The sequence below is a fragment of the Paramormyrops kingsleyae genome, chromosome 12 (genome assembly GCF_048594095.1).
Source record: "Paramormyrops kingsleyae isolate MSU_618 chromosome 12, PKINGS_0.4, whole genome shotgun sequence".
Classification (NCBI taxonomy): domain Eukaryota; kingdom Metazoa; phylum Chordata; class Actinopteri; order Osteoglossiformes; family Mormyridae; genus Paramormyrops; species Paramormyrops kingsleyae.
Genome location: NC_132808.1, coordinates 19,777,682 through 19,795,723, shown reverse-complemented (window position 1 = coordinate 19,795,723; position 18,042 = coordinate 19,777,682). Strand labels below are relative to the sequence as shown.

Sequence of the window (18,042 nt, the reverse complement as noted above, 5' to 3'; positions counted from 1 at the left end):
GACAGGACAAACAGGTACTTTCATATATGGACTACTAAGGGACAACGAGTGTCAGGTGTGGCCCATTAGGGCCGTGTGAAGACAGAAGGATCAGTTGGATGTGGTGGGCAGGACATGACAATACCCCCCCGAAGCACAGGGACACAAGGACAAGCAGGAGAGAGGACCAAAGGGACCGAATGTGAGGGTAGACACATGGGGCGGGGAACAGACGGCACACAGAACAGCATGGGGCCCAGCAGGACCTACAAGGCATTATGGGACAGATACTACAACGGCATGACATGGGGCACCTAACAAGCAGGGCTCAAACCAGGCGGCAACAGAGGAGACCAACAGTCAGAACCACACAGATGTAACAGACCAGACTCGGTACATGGCCAGGCACCAGGGAAAAATATCGAACCTCAACAGGGCCCAGGGAGCAGAAGAGGCAGAGACGGAGACAGACAGAACAGGCCTCACCAAGACAGGATGGACAAGTTGAGGGGCAACAGAGACAGGAGTGGAAACAAAAGAGGAAGCCACTGGGGTCACTGAGGAAGCCGGTGGGCCAGTGGGACCGGAAAGCACAGAGGGGCCAGCGGGACCGGAGCATGCAGAGGGGACTGTAGGACCGGAGCAGGAGGGCACCAAAGGGACTGCAGGACCGGAGCAGGAGGGCACCAAGAGGACTGCAGGACCGGAGCAGGAGGGCACCAAGGGGACTGGAGGACCGGAGCAGGAGGGCACCATGGGGACTGCAGGACCGGAGCAGGAGGGCACCAAGGGGACTGCAGGACCGGAGCAGGAGGGCACCAAGGGGACTGGAGGACCGGAGCAGGGGGGCACCAAGGGGACTGCAGGAACGGAGCAGGGGGGCACCAAGGGGACTGGAGGACCGGAGCAGGAGGGCACCAAGGGGACTGGAGGACCGGAGCAGGAGGGCACCAAGGGGACTGCAGGACCGGAGCAGGGGGGCACCAAGGGAACTGGAGGACCTGCGAGGCAAGTGCCTGGGTGATAACTAGAGAATAGGCGGGAGCACTGACGATGACTGGAAAAGAAGTGAGCATTGGTGGGACAGCAAGAAACGAAGCAGGCACCAGTAGGACAGCAGGAGTTGGGGCGGGGGGCACCAGCAGGACAGGCGGACATGGCACTGGAGCCGGTGGAACACCAGGAGACAAGGCGGGCACTGGTGAGACATCAGAAGACAGAGCTGAAGCCAGCGGGATATCAGGAGATGGGACTGGTCCCGGTGGGACATCAGGAGACAGGGTGAAGCTGAGACACCTAGAGGTAAGCAGGGAGCAGCTAAAGACACCTAGAGGTGAATGGGGAGAGGCTGAGACACCTGGAGGCGAGCAGGGCGCAGCTGGGACACCTGGAGGCGAGCAGGGCGCAGCTGGGGCACCGGAGGGGGAGCAGGGCGCAGCTGGGGCACCGGAGGGGGAGCAGGGAAAATCCAGGACACCTGGAGGCAAGCAGAGTAAAGCTGGTACACCTGGGTCTGGTTCAGGCAGCACGGCTGCTGCGGGGCCAGGTGTGGGTGAGATGGCCCTCCTTGAGCTGAGAGCCTGGGACTTGGGCAGAGCAGCCCTCACAGGACCACGAGCCTGGGACTCGGTGGAGAGGCCCTCTCTGGGCTGAGAGTCTGGAGCACAGACAGAGCAGGGACCCTGGAGTGCAGCACCAGAGTGGATGGGCTCTGGAGATTCTGCTGAGATATCCTGGGCCATACGCGGGAGACACTGTATTTGGTGAGGCATGGTTAGCTTCCTCCACCTCTTCTTCCTGTGACTAGGAAGAACTGACAGGACTGTGGCAAGCTGTGGGGAGAGTCGTGGGGAGTTGAGCGCATCAGCGGGGGGATCTGTGGCGGTGAGCTGGGGAGAGTCGGCGGGCTCAATGGCTTCGCTCTCAAGCAGCCACTGTATTTCCTCCATATAGAGTCAGACCTCTGCCTCTTGGGGATCTGACTCTGGGGGGAGGCCCACTAGTATTTCCTTGCCCCACATGAAGACCACTCTGGCCGCAGACACGTCACACACAGTGGGGTTGAGCATCTACTCCCAGTGGGCGACCAGGAGGGAAATTTCCTTAGCTTGCAGGTGGGGTGGCTCATTGAGGTCTTCAGACTCATTGGGCTTCTCCAAGTCGCTATCAGAGAGTCATCCACAACCCATCAAGAAGTGCAGACCGGAGGTTCGGGCTGAGGTAGGTAAGTAGGTGCAGGGGAAAACATGCACGATGTGAAGCGTAGCCTGAGGGGCTCCTGGGAAGAGCCACTGGGAAATCTGTCACGCTAAGGGAAGGAAAGGCTGGGGGCAGGAGTAAGGCAAACAAAACGGGACTTTATTGGGGTTAACACACAGGAGCAGTGAAACAAAACAGGCCCAAAAGTGTTAAAACAGGAAGGCTAGCAAAAGATAGGGGACAGGCAACGAGAGGAATGATGTCAATGATTTGTCTAACAAAGACAGGACAATAAGATACTATTATACATAGATATCGTTCAATTGTTTATCCTTGGCAGAGAATGATTAATATATCTTTCTCGAGTATGTTCATCCCTTCAGACCATCAAATCTTGTTCTTTAATTTGTTGCCTGTATAATAAACAGCTACCACAGAATGTAGTGAAGCAGTTTATTGTCTTAGGAGATGCAAAATATTTTTGGGTACAGCATTCTTTCATTTTTCTGTCTACCTCCCATACAGTGTGTTTAGTCAGCTGGAGACGACTTGCCAGTTCTGATACCTTTGGAGAACATTAGCAAACTCCCTCAGGCCACAGTTTCTTAGGTTCCTCTCCATCAGGCATTGCAAATTCAACTCAACTGCAGACCTCGCTGCTTCCCTATCGATGTCAAGATCTACTCTGTTTATCAAGAGTAGACCGAACTCTCCATGAACTGTTTATCTGCACCACATCTGAGGATACAGAGGAAATGTTTTTGGGGTTGTAATTATGCCCCTTATCAGCACCTCTCTGTCTCCAGGGACAGTGTCCAGGGTTAATTAGTTGATGCTGCTTTGTGGCCTGCTAGGAGGCCTTACGCATAAGTCAGCCAAGCAGGCAACCACACTGGTGAAGAAAATCACTTTCACAAGTGTAACCCCCAGCTGTGAAAATTGCAGTGCCCTTTTCTGGGGTGTCACATTGCCTCCAAGCGTTTAATTTGCCATTTGTTTTTCAACCCGTTTACGTTATTTTAAGATTTTATCTGGCAATTACTACTGGGATAAACAGCTAGCACTTCTGTAGGCTCAGGTCACAGGGGTATTTTGGGGAGAATGGGACTTTTTATGCATGTAAGGTTATTGCACTAAGAAACATTCATCTTACTGAACCTTAGGAAAGTGTATTACCGATCTCAGTAACAGCACAATTCAATTAATCTGGTATTAAATATATGTATAAATGCATAAAAACAATGCTATAAAATTTTAGACTACAGGGTAAATAATAAGAAACTGAAAGAAAGAGTACAGAACAGAAAAATCTAGGTCATTTCAATTACCAACATTTATCCTTCCAGTGATCATGGTAAAAATATGTCAAATCTGTTGTTGTGATGAATAATTGCAAAGGAAACAGAAAATCTAAACACTCTAAGGAGTGACTTCCCAGGGTAAGTACGTTGTGCTTGTTTAGTTCCTGTCTGGACGCTGATTCCTCAACAGAGAAGCGAACCAGAGCCACAGGATACAGACGTCTTAGGATAAATTATTTTGTCGTATACAGATGAACTTTTGCCCAAATACTTACGTAGTTTACTCTTGTCCACACATGCAGCTGGATTACATCATGAAAAAATCTCTATAGAGACAGTACTACATGGTTCCTATGGGACTCAGATATTTCCTTAATAATGAGTGTTGTGTCTAAGGTGCTATGAGAAAGTCCTACGTTCCAACAGTGTTGAAACAGACGTCTCATTAGGCTGGTTACGGTATTATGTCCACAGGTGGATAGTTCCAGAATGTGACTTCATTTCAACCAACCTTTTGAGCATAATCACAGTCACAGAGTACTCAGTTGGTTGGTTGAAACAAAATCTGGATTTTTCTTTCTGGACCTGAACTATCCACCTCTGATTATGCTTGATGTCTGTTTTACTAATTGTTCACTTTTTTGGATTGTATGGCTGTCAAGTACTTATTCTGTTTGATCAATATGTATAAGATCTAGGTGTGTGCAGGTATCGGTTGTGTTTTCAGGGGTCAGGTATGACGTGCAGTCTTGTTCCCTTCAGGCTGAAGAGGAAGCATTTGATAGTTAATGGACTGTTTGTCTTGGACCTCGTTTTCTCCAAGATTCTTAAGCACAGATGGAAATGATTGTCTGCTTTGTCTGACTGTGTTTTCTGTTAATCTTTGGGTAACTAAATGTTACAATTAAACCTTTCTCTATAAGCCAGATGTCAGACATACTGAATATAGATACAATTTCAAATTGCTGTTTGAGCATTTGCTCACGTCATTTGTAAGTTATGACCAGAATGCCATGGTGGATGAATATCTATACTCTTCATATAGGGAAAGGATAGAAGTATGATTAAGATAACTATATTACGCACAGTCACTTAAAATACAGTAACGGGAGCTCGTTAATAGCTTGCTAGCTTTGCTGCATATCGAATGTCATGTCTAGACTGTTTAAAACAGGCTGTGCTTTGAGTCAGTTCCATGACTCAAACTGGAATGATTCACAGGTCACTGGCAAAAAAGTGCAGGGAGGCCTCATCGCTGGTCCCAAAGATGTGGAGAATCACCAGGGCTTGGTGTCAGGGCAAAACGATTCAGGCCGGCATTGAATTTTCCGCAGAGCGTTTTTTGCCAGACACACTTCCTGAGCTTTTATGCGACGCGCATTACATAGCCATGGGCCAAATGACTGACAAATGGTAACAGACGCAAGGAGCTCTTGTCCAAGTTACACAAGGTGGTCAGATGCACAAAGTTAATACACTTTTGCTTGGAAAAACAGACCCTGGAAAAAGAAATCCTGCACTATGCCGATCGCCTTGACGCTGGGGGAAAAGAGCTATCGTTTAATGACATTATAGACAAAACATTCGTGCTGCTCTTAAGCAGGTCATCAGGTACATTTTAGACAAACAACCATTGTCATCGTCTCTGCGCCACTGCAAACATGCTGGCTGTGAACTACATGGCTAACAAACCCAAAACCTGCCCCACAGAGACCGCCTGGCAGACGGCCCAATTCCAGGCCTGACAGTCCAAAAAATGAGCTTCCCACTGAGCGTTTTAATAAATTAGCCTTGAGGAGAGGGGCTCAATTGGTCTAAAACCAAAGCCTCTCCCGTTGACAGGACTCGGGCTCCCACATTCACTGGAACTAGATTTACTACAGTAAACTCAAAGCAGACATAAACAAAACACCCTGAGCCACGCTGTACCATCTGTACTGCCAAGTCTGCTGCCCCACAGGCTCTGGGCCGGACACAAATATCTCTGGAGGAATATTCATTTTTCAGAAGAAATTAAGCAACCGTGGAAGTTTTTATTTTTTATTTATTTGTTTGCTTGTTTGTTTTTACATTTTCACACTTACAGGTATAACTAACACATTTAACAGGTGAGATTGTGACTTGTTTAATTTTTCATATTTCACTTAAATTAAGAGAATTTGTTCAACCAACCCCTAATTTATTAAGAACTCCGCTAGAATAACAGTATACATATGCTTTGGCCTGTAAGAATTGCCATTCCTTTGTGATATTGAGGAAACAATAAAATTCTGCTGATGTGAACTTCGTGGTTGAGATAAACTTCTTTCACTATTTTCAAAGGGTCCTGACCGTTAGGAAAGTGAGACAAAATCAGACAAAGTAGTTGGTTGTAAATAGTTTATAATGGTAGCTTCTTGAAAGCATTTAACGTAAAACGCAGCACGACTTGAACCAATATGGTGATCTTTAATCACAACTACCATATTTTGAAAGAGTGGGGGGTGGTACCCTGATGTCCTGGTGAAAATTACCCACTGTGGCCCTATCAGATCTGGCCTCCTAATCATCCACTGTATCTAACTGGTTAATTCTCTACACACTGGTGGTGATTGAAATGGCTCCCCATCAGTTCTGTACAGTGTGTTGTGTATAAATGTAACATTCATTCATTCATACCCAATAATTTCTACACTTCCTTAGTGACCACTTCACACAGAGAGGCATCCACATAAGCCACACACATTTGATTGTAATTCTATGAATTTAAAATGATCTTGTCTTCCCCTTTATTTAATTTGTAATTCTTTGCTGCCCCACTTTATGGCTCTGTTGTGTCCTTGAGCTCGTCCTTATTACTGGTGTGGCTGTCTGGGTTTATGTAGTCATACTCTGCATTAACTATGAGCACAATAATAGGAAAATACTGTGTCATGCAGCCCTCCACAGTGCTGGTACTGTAGCTTCCCGTAATCCTTATCCACCTTTTAGTTGTACACACACTGAACAAAACAGCTGACTGGGGGTGTTTCTCAATACCAAGAATGCAAAGAACATTCTTGTGGGCTTGGCAAGACCGGTCTTGCTAACCTGCCTTCCAAGAAATTGGGGTGTAATGAATCATGGGATTGGTCTCATTTGATATTTGGGGTGAGGCAAGAACAACATCCGGGAATTTTTACCGTCCTCTGTGCTTCTGTTCTGAAGTGTTGGAACTGGTCTTCGGCAATGGAAGTTGACATAAAATGGGTACACGAGAACACAATTACAGTCAAGTACGATATTAAGAAAAACCCAGGGTTCTTAAACATCAGACATGCAGTATTTACAAAAAATTTATTAACAATTAACTTGCACGCTAGACTTGGCAGGCATTACGCTCTGTGTAACTAATTTGAGCATCACAACATCTAATGGTAATGGATGAATTTGTTTGCTTATTTAGCGGAAAGGCATCCAGGGCAAATGTGAACATAGTCAGTTCCTGGGCTCGTTTATCACAAGTGACATCAGTCAGGGGTAATGGTCCATCCTCAGGAGAAGCGGTGCGTGAGAGAGAGAGAAATGGGAGAGAGTGAATATTCCTTCTTTTTAAAACACGATTTGCAGAAAGGTCAGAATAAGCATATTCCTGGAGGACTGCAAATGGAAATTAAATGGGATAGTGACCGGAGCAGCAGGAGGTAGCTCTCGCCTGAAGAAACATTTACATTTTGTTGGCTCATTTTCCTCTTGCATCCCAAATGTGAAGTGCTGTTATTTATCTGTGTGTAGCATTAGGTAACAGTTTGAACACAACAAAGCTACTATAGCTGGAAATGCTGTCTGTTCTTTCTATCAGCCATGACAAAACTATTCTGTGTGCTGCATCAGGAAGCCATATTTAGCATGTCATGTAGCAGCTAAAGTAGACGTTGTTGGTTTGCAAATGTCTGTATAAATAAATAACGGTGATAGTGTTTCTAGTGTTGTGTATACAACTCTGTATATTTATGATGCAGAGATATATCATTATATATTATATTAAGTCCAAGTTTCTGATTTGTAGGCTAAAAAATAATGTTGTTAAGTCATTAATACACTTTTCAGTTTCATTGTGTGCCAGTTTCACACAAAGTTTGGTAGTAATTGCTTTAATTCCATTCTGTTACATGTGTATTGCCCAAACCTGCTGATACCAATTTGAATACCACACACTGTGTGTGTGTGTGTGTGTATGTGTGTGTGTGTGTGTGTATATATATATATATATATATATATATATATAGCCCCAGTAGTCTGACAGTGGTGCTGAAAATGAAATGTCCATAAATGGCTGTCTCTGTTTGGGCCAAAACACAGTCCAAAAATAGTATTCCTGTTTGGTTTTGTCACATGGGAGGCCAAATCTGGGGCCATTCATTAATTGTAATTTGTGCGCAACAAACAAGCGATGATGTCATTTTATCTGGGAGAATCACAACTGTCAGGCCGTCTTGGGCGATGGGAGACAGTTTAACTGGAGTTTATAAAGTCCCTGTCAGACAAGCCAAATAATCGTCCTGCTTTTCATATTACTTCTAGAGCGCTATCTTTAGGTCACTCCCGACCCGCAACGATCCGTCACTGTTAGCATGGGCTGCAAAGATCAGTCTTACAGATTCTGTAATCGGGGGCACCACTAAAGATGTAGGGGCCCGTTGAAAGTATATCATATGCACCAATCCAATTATGTTCCAATTTTTTAGGGCCCCCATCAGTCAGGGGCCCTTGGAATCATGTTAAACACTCCCCACCCCCCATTGCAACTCCTGACTGTCCTTCTAACGTCTTAGTTTTGGAAATTAGAGTTTCATAAGGTTCCACACAGCCCCATATGGAAAAAAGCTGCATGGTTCATATAAGATTATCAAGCGTTTTTCTTATTTTAATTACATATGACAATGCATAATGTTTTTACATGTTCACTACAAGTCAGTGCTGTTTCTTGGCCACATTCGTACCAAAAAAACCACACTCAACGTGTAAGGCACTCAAGGAAAAAGCCTGTTGGAAAAATTTTAAACTTTTACATTAACTTTAAATTTTATAATACATGATAACATATGGTCCTAGTAGGAAATACATGTTTATTGCTTGTTGTAGCAAATTTTATGTTGTTTTTATATTATTGTAATGAAAGACAAGGATGTTTACTTTTTAAAATACTCATTCTAGCTGTGTGGAACCTCTGTCCATGATTCAATTGAGTTAATTCAAAGAATTATGCATAACAACTAATACTGACAATACATTCCTTTAATATGCATTGTACATCAGTGTATAACTTATATGTCTGACAAAACATTTCTTTAATATGTATTTTACCAGAAAAAAAGACACATGACTAATGACATACATTTAATACAGATTGTACGTGAATGTAGGACTTCAATGTTTGACAGTACATTAATTTAATATGTATTTAATATCAATGAAGGGCAAATATGTCCAATGACACATTAAGTTAAAATGGATTGTGTATTTATTTTGACTGTCATATACAAAGCTTATATGATTTGGGTAAAACGCATAAGAGTTTTGACATAGGAACCAGAGAACGAGCAGGATTATCCATCAGCATATATAAGGCTTACTTTGATAGAAAAGATATTCGGTGTGAAATTCAGCAGGCGGATGCTTTTTATTGTTGTTGCACAGGCGTGTTTGTTGCTCTGTGGGGCCGCCTGCGTTTTTGGCGCAGCCTCGGCTGAAGATGTTGATCTGGGAGTGGCTGTGGAGAAGGGAGGGAGGCGGAATGCGGCAAGCAGCTACAGTGGGAAGTTTCCAAATAAACCAAGATTTTTGGGGGGCGTCTGAAGAGCTTCGCATTATCCTCAATGTATCCCTGAAAAGCAGCTGTGTTTTGATGCCGAGTAAAATGACTTGTAGTATCACCTAGTATTACTGGTGGGGATGATCGTGAATTTCTCTGTGTGACGTGATTTTAGAGGAATTACAGAAGTTATGAGATGGTGGAATGAACATTTTATCATACTTTAACTGAATTTGTTACTACAAATAACGCAAACAGAATAGATTGAGTGGTGTCGTTGTTTACTGAACTGCTGTTGCTCTTTTAAACTAGAAAATTCCTTTGATTCGGCCATGGGCATAAATTAAGCAGCCAATACATCCCCTGGACCCCCTTTAAAGGGAGGAGACCCCCACCCAGTGCTCAACCCAAAGTTATGCCCTTGGATTTGACTCAAGAAGTTTCTCAGGATGGGTCCGGGGTGTCCCCCTGCCTCGTGCCATTGTTTCCAGGAATAGGCATCAGGCCCCCAACACACCCTTGTGCTGGATAAATGACTGGAAGATTTACATTTTACATTTACATTTATCTATAAAGCTGCCTTTGTCCAAAGCAACCTACAAGTGAGGCAGATGATTCATCAAATGCATAGAGCTGCCAAGGAATTAACTTATAGGTACATGAACTGGTAGGTGGGGCTTCCAAGGAGGTACGAGGAACAAGCACAAGATGGTAGAGCGACAGCTATACAAAACATTATTAGAGCATAAAACAAGCAGAAGCTGAGCCTTTAGTATTGACTACACAATTGCAAAACATAAGAAAAATGCATCTTGTGTTGCCAAGGGAGACCACAACAATGGAATAATCAGTGAAGACAGAGAGCAGGAGAGGATCAGGAGGGTTAGATTAGATTAGATAGGCTTTGTTATCCCCAAGGGGCAATTAGGTTTGCAGACATCAGGCAACACAACCAACACATGAATTATGAGGAGTTAGTTGAGGTGTTCTACTTGTACTTGGGTAGCTTGTTTGCCATTGAAGAACCAGACATTGTGGACCTGTAGGGTGAGACTTCTCATGTGGTGGAGAGATGACAGGTGATGCTGGACTGCTGACCGTGGAAGGGGAGACAGAATGTAGGTCTCGACGGGTGACACGATGGAGGAAGGTGCCTCTGAAAGCCAGCACCATGAACATCGACTTGATTTGAGCATCTACAGGGAGCCAGTGAAGAGAGACACTGGGGGCTGTAATCTTATGGCAGGATTCCGCAGGTCACATGCTCCTGTCCACCAAGTTACCCAAACCCTCCACTTTTCCTCCACAAAATTCCTAATAGTTAGGTTTCTTGTTTGTCGTGAGTAACGCTGAGTAACGCACTAAATTGTTACACTTATTGTCAATGTTTTAAAGAATGATCTAATTTGCCGTTATAATGTTTTGTCGAATATTAACATTTCGGCACTAGGCATGCTGCTGAATTTTGAATCTGCAGAAGGTTTACAGCAAAAGCTGGTGCCTCCGTCCGTGAAGAGTCACAGTAATCTTGTCATGATATGTGATTCGTGGATAGACTACTGTAAATCTTCGCTGATGGGGCTATGGGGAGGGCATTTCACTGCGTGTGGAGAGGGGTTGTATGTGAATGATTGGTACTGAAACCTGGCTGCTGGCGGCTGCTACTGTCTTTGGAAGAACATGCCTACATTGTGAGCAGTCAGGGAGGTGGGTGGAGCTCGAGACTTAAGGAGGGTGTTGGAGGTGGAGATGGAAGGCTGGAGTAACTCAGAATCAGTCATGGGTAATCTGAGCTTCTATTCATACAGTACATGTGTCAGATACGTGATTTATGACCTATGGATATTAGTAGTTTTAGTGTGGCCTAAATGACAGTATCTGTTTCATTGAAAATGAATAGAATTAATTTGCTGTCTGAAAAGAATAATATTGAATAATAACAAATGACACATTTGCTGAGCATTCAAACTCATACCTATTCAAATCCATAAACAGGTTAATACACTCTATGTGGTCACACCGTGTCATTTTCAAAAAGAGTAGTTAATATTCTACAAAACATCAGATCATTCATTAAAATGCCGACAATAAATTGTAGCTATTTGCTGCATAACTCACCATTGTATAGAGACGAAGAAGAAACTTTATATGAATTTAGTGGAGAAAGAGGGTTTCTAGTATTGGAGAGTTTGGGCAAATTGGTGGACAGGAGAGGTGGGAAATTCTGCACTGACCAAAGTTGAACAGGAAACTGAGGGGGGGCTGGGGGGGGGGGGCTGCGTAAAGAGTGATCACAATGAAAATTGCAGTTTCAGCAAGGAGACGACACAGCACCATGTTAGGAAGCTATGAGACGCTTGGGTCTGACATGTTCTGGCCCGTGGTTTCTACCAAAACAGATACAACATACACCGATACTGGAGATAAGGTGGGATGGGGGAACAAATTGCTACAAAAATGGACAGTAACCTGACCCACTCCTAGGCGGGACAGAAGCTCTGCTCTCCTCTTCTCTCTTACTAATTCCCCAGCGGTGCCGTCCGTAACTGATGTTGGATACTTACCTAATTACAGAGGCACTTCCTGTACTAGGTGCTCCTGGGAAGAAAGTAGCCTGACACTCAAGGAACAACCTGAATTTCTTGTAGTCACTGACGGTCTACAAGACGCCTATTACCTTTACTTATGTATAAATACATCACAAAGAAACATGTGTCACATGGGCATCATTGCATGCGCACCGCCTCCCTCTTCTTGGCTCTTCTTTCGACCAAACTCACGTAAACATGCAGTATTAATCATAAAGTTCATTTGCTTTTCTGGCCGGGGTTTTGGTCAAGAGCAATGAGAAATGTGCCTACAAATATTAAATTCAGAAGCCCCCACGGCACATCTTTCAACCATATGCAACACAGTCGTCCGTTTGTTCTGGAGAAACAAAAGTTTTGCTATTGAATCCATCTCCGCAGCTGAGTATGTACTGTGGCATTTCATGTTAAGAAAAGTTCTCAGAAATGCAGGGACGGCCCACCTCCTTGCCTCCTCGCAATCCCAGTTAAATCCAGATAAATCCACCTTCATCACATGCACATCGCTCACTTCCACGACACCACAGGTGCTAATACAATGTTAGCGTGGGTGTTTGAAATTATACATGCAGAAATAATGTGATTAGGACTCTGTGGTCACACTGCTGGGATTGCCAACACACCTCGATCTCAGCTGGCCCGGATTGAGCTTATGGGCATTCGGGAACAAGCCCAGGAGCGCCACGTCCTTTGGCGGGGGGTGGCGCCAAGCAGTGAAACCACCCCAACCAAAAGGCCCATTCACGGATGCCTCTTAGCATGTTAATATGGCCAGCTCTGTTTCTTTCTGATGTGATGTCATGTGTAGGGTGTGTAGGGTGAGTGTGTCGCTTGTTACTGTTAATGGTTGTTAGCTAACTTAGTGGGTGTGCAAAAATTACTGTAAAAAAGAAAAGGTAGAAATACAGTTACCTTACGAAATATGCTGGCTATTGCTAGTTTTTTTTTTAAAATAAAACACGATGGTGAGTCGGGGGCCTTCTAGGTGGTGCTCGGGTGCACTTAATACTCTCGATCCACCCCCAGATTTCTAGCAAAAACCCGAGAACAGAGCATACTGTAGCCTGATATTCTCTGCCAGGGACTTGCACAGTGACCTCTAGAGGCAAGATGTGGGACAACACGCAGACAGGAACACTAGGGTTTGAATTAAGGGCCCGGTTTTTATAACAAGGGGCTTAGCTGTAAAATGTTTAAGCGTCACCTAAACTGTGCAAAGCCAAAGCCATTACAAACTGCAGGTCTCTTGCTGACACCTTTCCTAGTTTCCGTTTCCACACTAATATAACAGAGGTCAGCGGTATACCGACATGCCACCATATGAACTGCTAGAACATTCTGCACGGCTACTGTTCCGTTTGTTAATAACGTGAGATATTGCTCCATTCTTTTGTGGACCGCAGTGAGATTCCTTCAGTGTGTGACTGTTGACCATTTCTGCCCTGCTTGTGAGCCCAATGACTCGTGTATAGACCTGGGGAGTTAGGCTGGGCTTGGATTTCCGCCCCAAAACCTACTTTACTACTTCATGACAAAAATGACAACAAAAATGCCCTTCTTGAGGAGTGGGGTTATCTATATGGATCTATATGGATCTATTTGCTTCAATGTGGCATTCTTTGAAACTATAAAATTAGCCTATAAACTCGAAATGACAGATGTGTGTATGTATGTTTAATTTTTTAATGAAATCTTTAGGCTTCTACTCCATGCGGGGTGGTGGTCGATTGAAAGCAAGAGTAAACAGCATAATGCATTCCACAAAGTATCATATAATACGGTAAAACTGCATTAGAATGAGGAAAATACCCTGTAGGCCAGAGGTCACCAACCTTTTTGAAACTGAGAGCTACTTCACAGGTACTGAGCCATATGAAGGGCTGCCAGTTTGAAACGGCCTCCTAAACTTATCTAAACTTCATGTATAATAAACATGTTTTAAATGCTTTTTTAAGATATTGTCATTTTCAAATCTATATAAACGCAAATGTGATTAAAGAAGAATTGCAACAGGATAAAATTTAATTTTAGACGCTGCTCACTGGTGAGTTGTCCTATTTCTAGAACAGGTCCGCGGGCGACTCGCGGTATTTGGGGGGCATCCTGGGGGCACCATGTTGGTGAGCCCTGCTGTAGGCAAAGCATTCTTGAATCTGGGCTGGACACATGCAGTGCGAATTCCCCAGTATCACACTGCCGCCTTTCGGGCTCTTATCCTTTACATTGTATAATATTAGCTACATGCTAATCAAGTAGCTTCAGACCCTAAGTGGAAGCAAACCCTATTGGCACTGAAGCAAAAAGCCATTGTTTTTTTCTTTCTCTCTCTCTGCCTCTTTTAAATACTTCCTGCGGAAAACCCTGGGCTCTTTCACTGGACGGTGGGCTCTCTTTGAATTCTCAGCCGTTCCCTTTGTTCGACAGATTTCGAAGCTGACATTTATCTCGGATGACAGTGTACGATCTCCTTGCCCCACTGAGGGTTAAGAATGCAGAAATATACTTGAGCCAAGTAATCTTTCAATAGTCGACTAACAAAATTAAGTGTTGATGTTGGAATAAAATAAAGGCACAGAGGAGTAGCAGGAGGATGGGGAGAGGAACACAGCTGATGTGCTCCTAAGGGGAAAATGACTTAAAACAATTCATAATCTGTAGATTACCTAAGAAAATATCATAGTAGTAAAGCTGTAATCTTCATAATTACAATTTGGAAAGGAGCCAGTAGGGGCAGAATGATCATTTAAGCCTGGGGTAAAAGAAGTAAGTGCTTATTAGATTTAAGGTTGCTTCTGCGGCACCATTTAAGTCACATCCAAGAATGAGGGAAACATATTTTGACATATTTTTTTTTTAATTATTAGAATTACATGCATTTGTATTTAAGGAAGCAGAGGAAGGTTGTTAGGAGAAAATCCCTCCATCCATCTTCTAATTGCTTATCGAGGTAGCCTATGCGGCAGGATGTCTTACCGACGCGGTATGTCAAATATCTGACTTTTAACCTATATAGGCCTGCCCTTAGCAACGCCCCCAGTCCAAAAGCATCACCCGGATCACCTGTTGCTGTGTCACGAATCGTTTAGTCTTTTATCGTTGAAATACATTTTTTTTTCTTGTTAAAAACTCTATGCCACAATTGTAATGCCAGGAAATTACGAATTGCAACATACGTGTTGCAGCCATGCCTTTGCTTTTAGCACTGCAGTTAAAGGTGATGTTAGATAATTATTGACAGGGATGAACGGTACTTTGTTTATAGTTCGGATAAAGCGGGTTTTTTTGTACGGTAAAGATTATTTATAGAAGGTTAAGGGGGCGGGTAAATACTATGTATAACAGGCGAAATTATCTGTTTAAATCGATTTTAACAGTTTTGTCGATCTTTCCATCAAACCAATAATCTCTGGTTAATCCATAAGATCCACATTAACACCGGTAGCAGTACTTTTCATTGCACAAGCAGCCGTCGGCAGCGCTAAATACGGCGCGGGGGTTTGCGAAACAGCGACAGGTTTCGGTTTCTTATTGTTCCCCTCGCACCTGAAACCCAGCGGAGCCGGAACGGGCGCTACCTGTCCGCATGCCGGAGTGTTCCTGAAAAGAGTGATCTGCGAAAGAATAAGAGAGGGTGGTGAGCCCTCCCTCCCTTCCCCCCCCCTCTGTCACACGGTCATGTTTATGCGGGCGAGGAGGCCGCAGTAAATACTGTACACTAGAGGCGGGGTTTGACCTCTCAGATCCGAAAACATCACTGATCCGGTATTTCAGGTGTCCGGAGCAGATCGCGACTCTCTACCGCCGCGCAGCAGCGACCGCGGTGCGGATGGGCAGCTGAAGGGAAGTCGTCAGCTCGCTCAGCGGGGGAAACACTGGCAAACAACACCAGCAACTGCCCGATACAGTGTTACAGCTACTTTTTAACAGTGGCTCACTGTGGCGATGTCCGCCTTTGATCTGTTGCGCGATACGTAACTTCTCCGCTTAAAAAAGGAAAGTCTGCGAAGATCCCTCGTATCCCACGCCGGGAGCTCCAATCTTCCCCTGGCTGACAGTTTTGAAGCAAACAAGCCTGTCAGTCAAGAAGTTCGGCGGGAACCAGTGACCGAAACAGCGAGGAAAATCGGACTTATTTGCCCCCGATTCGGTGAGTGACGTGTGGTAGGATCAGTGCAAACTTTGGCATCGCCATTTTGCCGATCAGCCAGTGCGCATGTGGCGGAAACCTACCTGAACTACAGGTACGATGTTTATCTCCGCTTGGAGGAAGTCCGATCTCCTGGATCAGCACAACACAATTGCTTTAATATTTTTTTTACACGCGAAATAACTCATTTAAAGTCAGTTATTAACAATCCGATTGTTGCTGTATGTTTTCTAATGGAAGATTTAGCGCTACTCTTGGGTTTACTCACTTCGAAGCAGGTGGCAATATAGGCTAGTAGCGCAGTAGTGTGCGACATTTCTGGGGTTTGCTTTAAAGTACTGAATATAGAAAAAAATCTCTAAATCTACAGAAACCGTAAGGAAGGAGGATGTAGTTGTTTGGATTTGATCTCTTTGATATGAACAGAAGACGGAACAACAGTCGTAATCGCCGGCAACATGTGTAAGTGAAACGTGAAAAAAAAAATTGTGCGAGGTTTGGTAGTAACTCCAGAGACATCTGGAGTTATATTTTTGGAGATATTTTGTTAGATATGATGTTGGCTTTAATAATGTCAGTCGTACAACGTGGTTATTAAACGATTTGCAGTTTTTGTATGTAACTGTTTTACTGCAAAGCTGAAAAAAAATAAACGCCAGTTAAAGCAAGCAGAATATATATTGTTACAGTGGACTACAGTCCTGTCGTTAAAACAAAGTGAATGGCTGACAAGCTTGTGTATGTTTGTGTTTGTTTGTGTTTTCCCCCTTGAAAGTAGAAAGAGGAAGCAGCAGTGAAAATTATTCTCCAATCTCCCAAATAGTTCGGACCAATTTAAATTTAAAGATATTAAATATTCATCATGTGTTAATAGTAGCGGAGTTGAACTACTCTCCTGCCGTGACCTTATGTACATAAAACCTCCGGTTGCTTTTTCAAGGTGCCACTTCAGTAAATAAGTTTGAGAATTGTCTGGTATAGTTTTAATTTTATATTAATGACTTTGACCTTTTAAAGTCATGTTAAGTAATTGTTTATAAGTGTGTTTGAACATTATTGAGCAGAAGTTGCCTAATGCAGAGTTTATTAATATGGCAGCCAGTGAAAAGCACATGTTAGTATTTACTATAGGCTCAGGGCTGATTGTACAGTAAATACACAGTAGTGTATTTTTAATTACTGTAGAATTTCCCTGTTACAATACTGTATTTGGTAAACTGGGAAATGCCTCAATTCATTTTTTTAAACTGGAAAAATATGTAGATTTTATGAATTCTCCTTCAAATAGAGTAAGTTTATACAAGCAAGGCTCACAATCTTGTAATGGTGAGCTGGCATCTTTGGGGAAATATGGCGTCTCTTCAGGACAGTGAGCTGTGATGTTTACTGTGCCCCCAGGGAGGTATGGCATGCAGTAGAACCTGCTGTTATCCCCTGGTATTGACTCTGTCTGTAAAAGTAGCTCTTGATGAAAGTGGGTCAGTGGTTTAGTAGAATGGGGGCATGTATATTTGACACGGATGACGTGTGTTGTGAACTTAAGAGAGTTGGTTTTTTTGGCTGAAACCTGTGCCAGCTGCCCTGACTGGGCTTGGACTGTGTGGACCCTGTGTGGACCCTGACATGCTCACAGAATGTGATTGTGCCCCAGTTTGGTGATTCCTTCCTGTGTGGTGCTGTTTCCTCTATGCCCGTGTTTCCCAACCCAGTCCTTGGGGACCCGCAGACCGTCCGTGTTTTTGCTCCCTGCCATGAGCTGCGAGGGAGCAAAAATGTGGACACTCTGGCAAAAACTCTGCAAAAACAAGGACTGTCTGCGGGTCCCTGCGGACTGGGTTGGGAAACGCTGCTCTATGCCAGCTATCTGTGTTTTGGGAAGTGCCATCAGCTGACTAAATCTATTGTCCTCCTCCTTTAGAAATCAGATACCTTACTTATGCTTTACTTACTTTATATCAGTGTTTCCCAACTCAGTCCTCGGGGAATCCCGGACAGTCCATGTTTTTGCTTCCTCTCAGCTCCCAGTGCGCCTGTACCAGGTATTCAGTGTTCCTG

The 18,042-nt window shown here is 44.0% G+C and overlaps 1 protein-coding gene across 3 annotated transcripts in view; it reads left to right on the top strand.

Annotated features, from left to right (window-relative positions):
* The first annotated feature begins 15,407 nt into the window (after positions 1–15,407).
* The window catches only part of usp53a (ubiquitin specific peptidase 53a), a 35,433-nt gene continuing 32,798 nt past the window's right edge, over positions 15,408–18,042 (top strand). The window contains exons 1-2 of one of the 3 annotated variants that reach the window (XM_023794300.2): positions 16,067–16,081; positions 16,358–16,449. The gene's annotated coding sequence lies outside the window, so the exon portion shown is untranslated. The other 2 variants (XM_023794297.2, XM_023794301.2) reach the window with 2 other exon arrangements.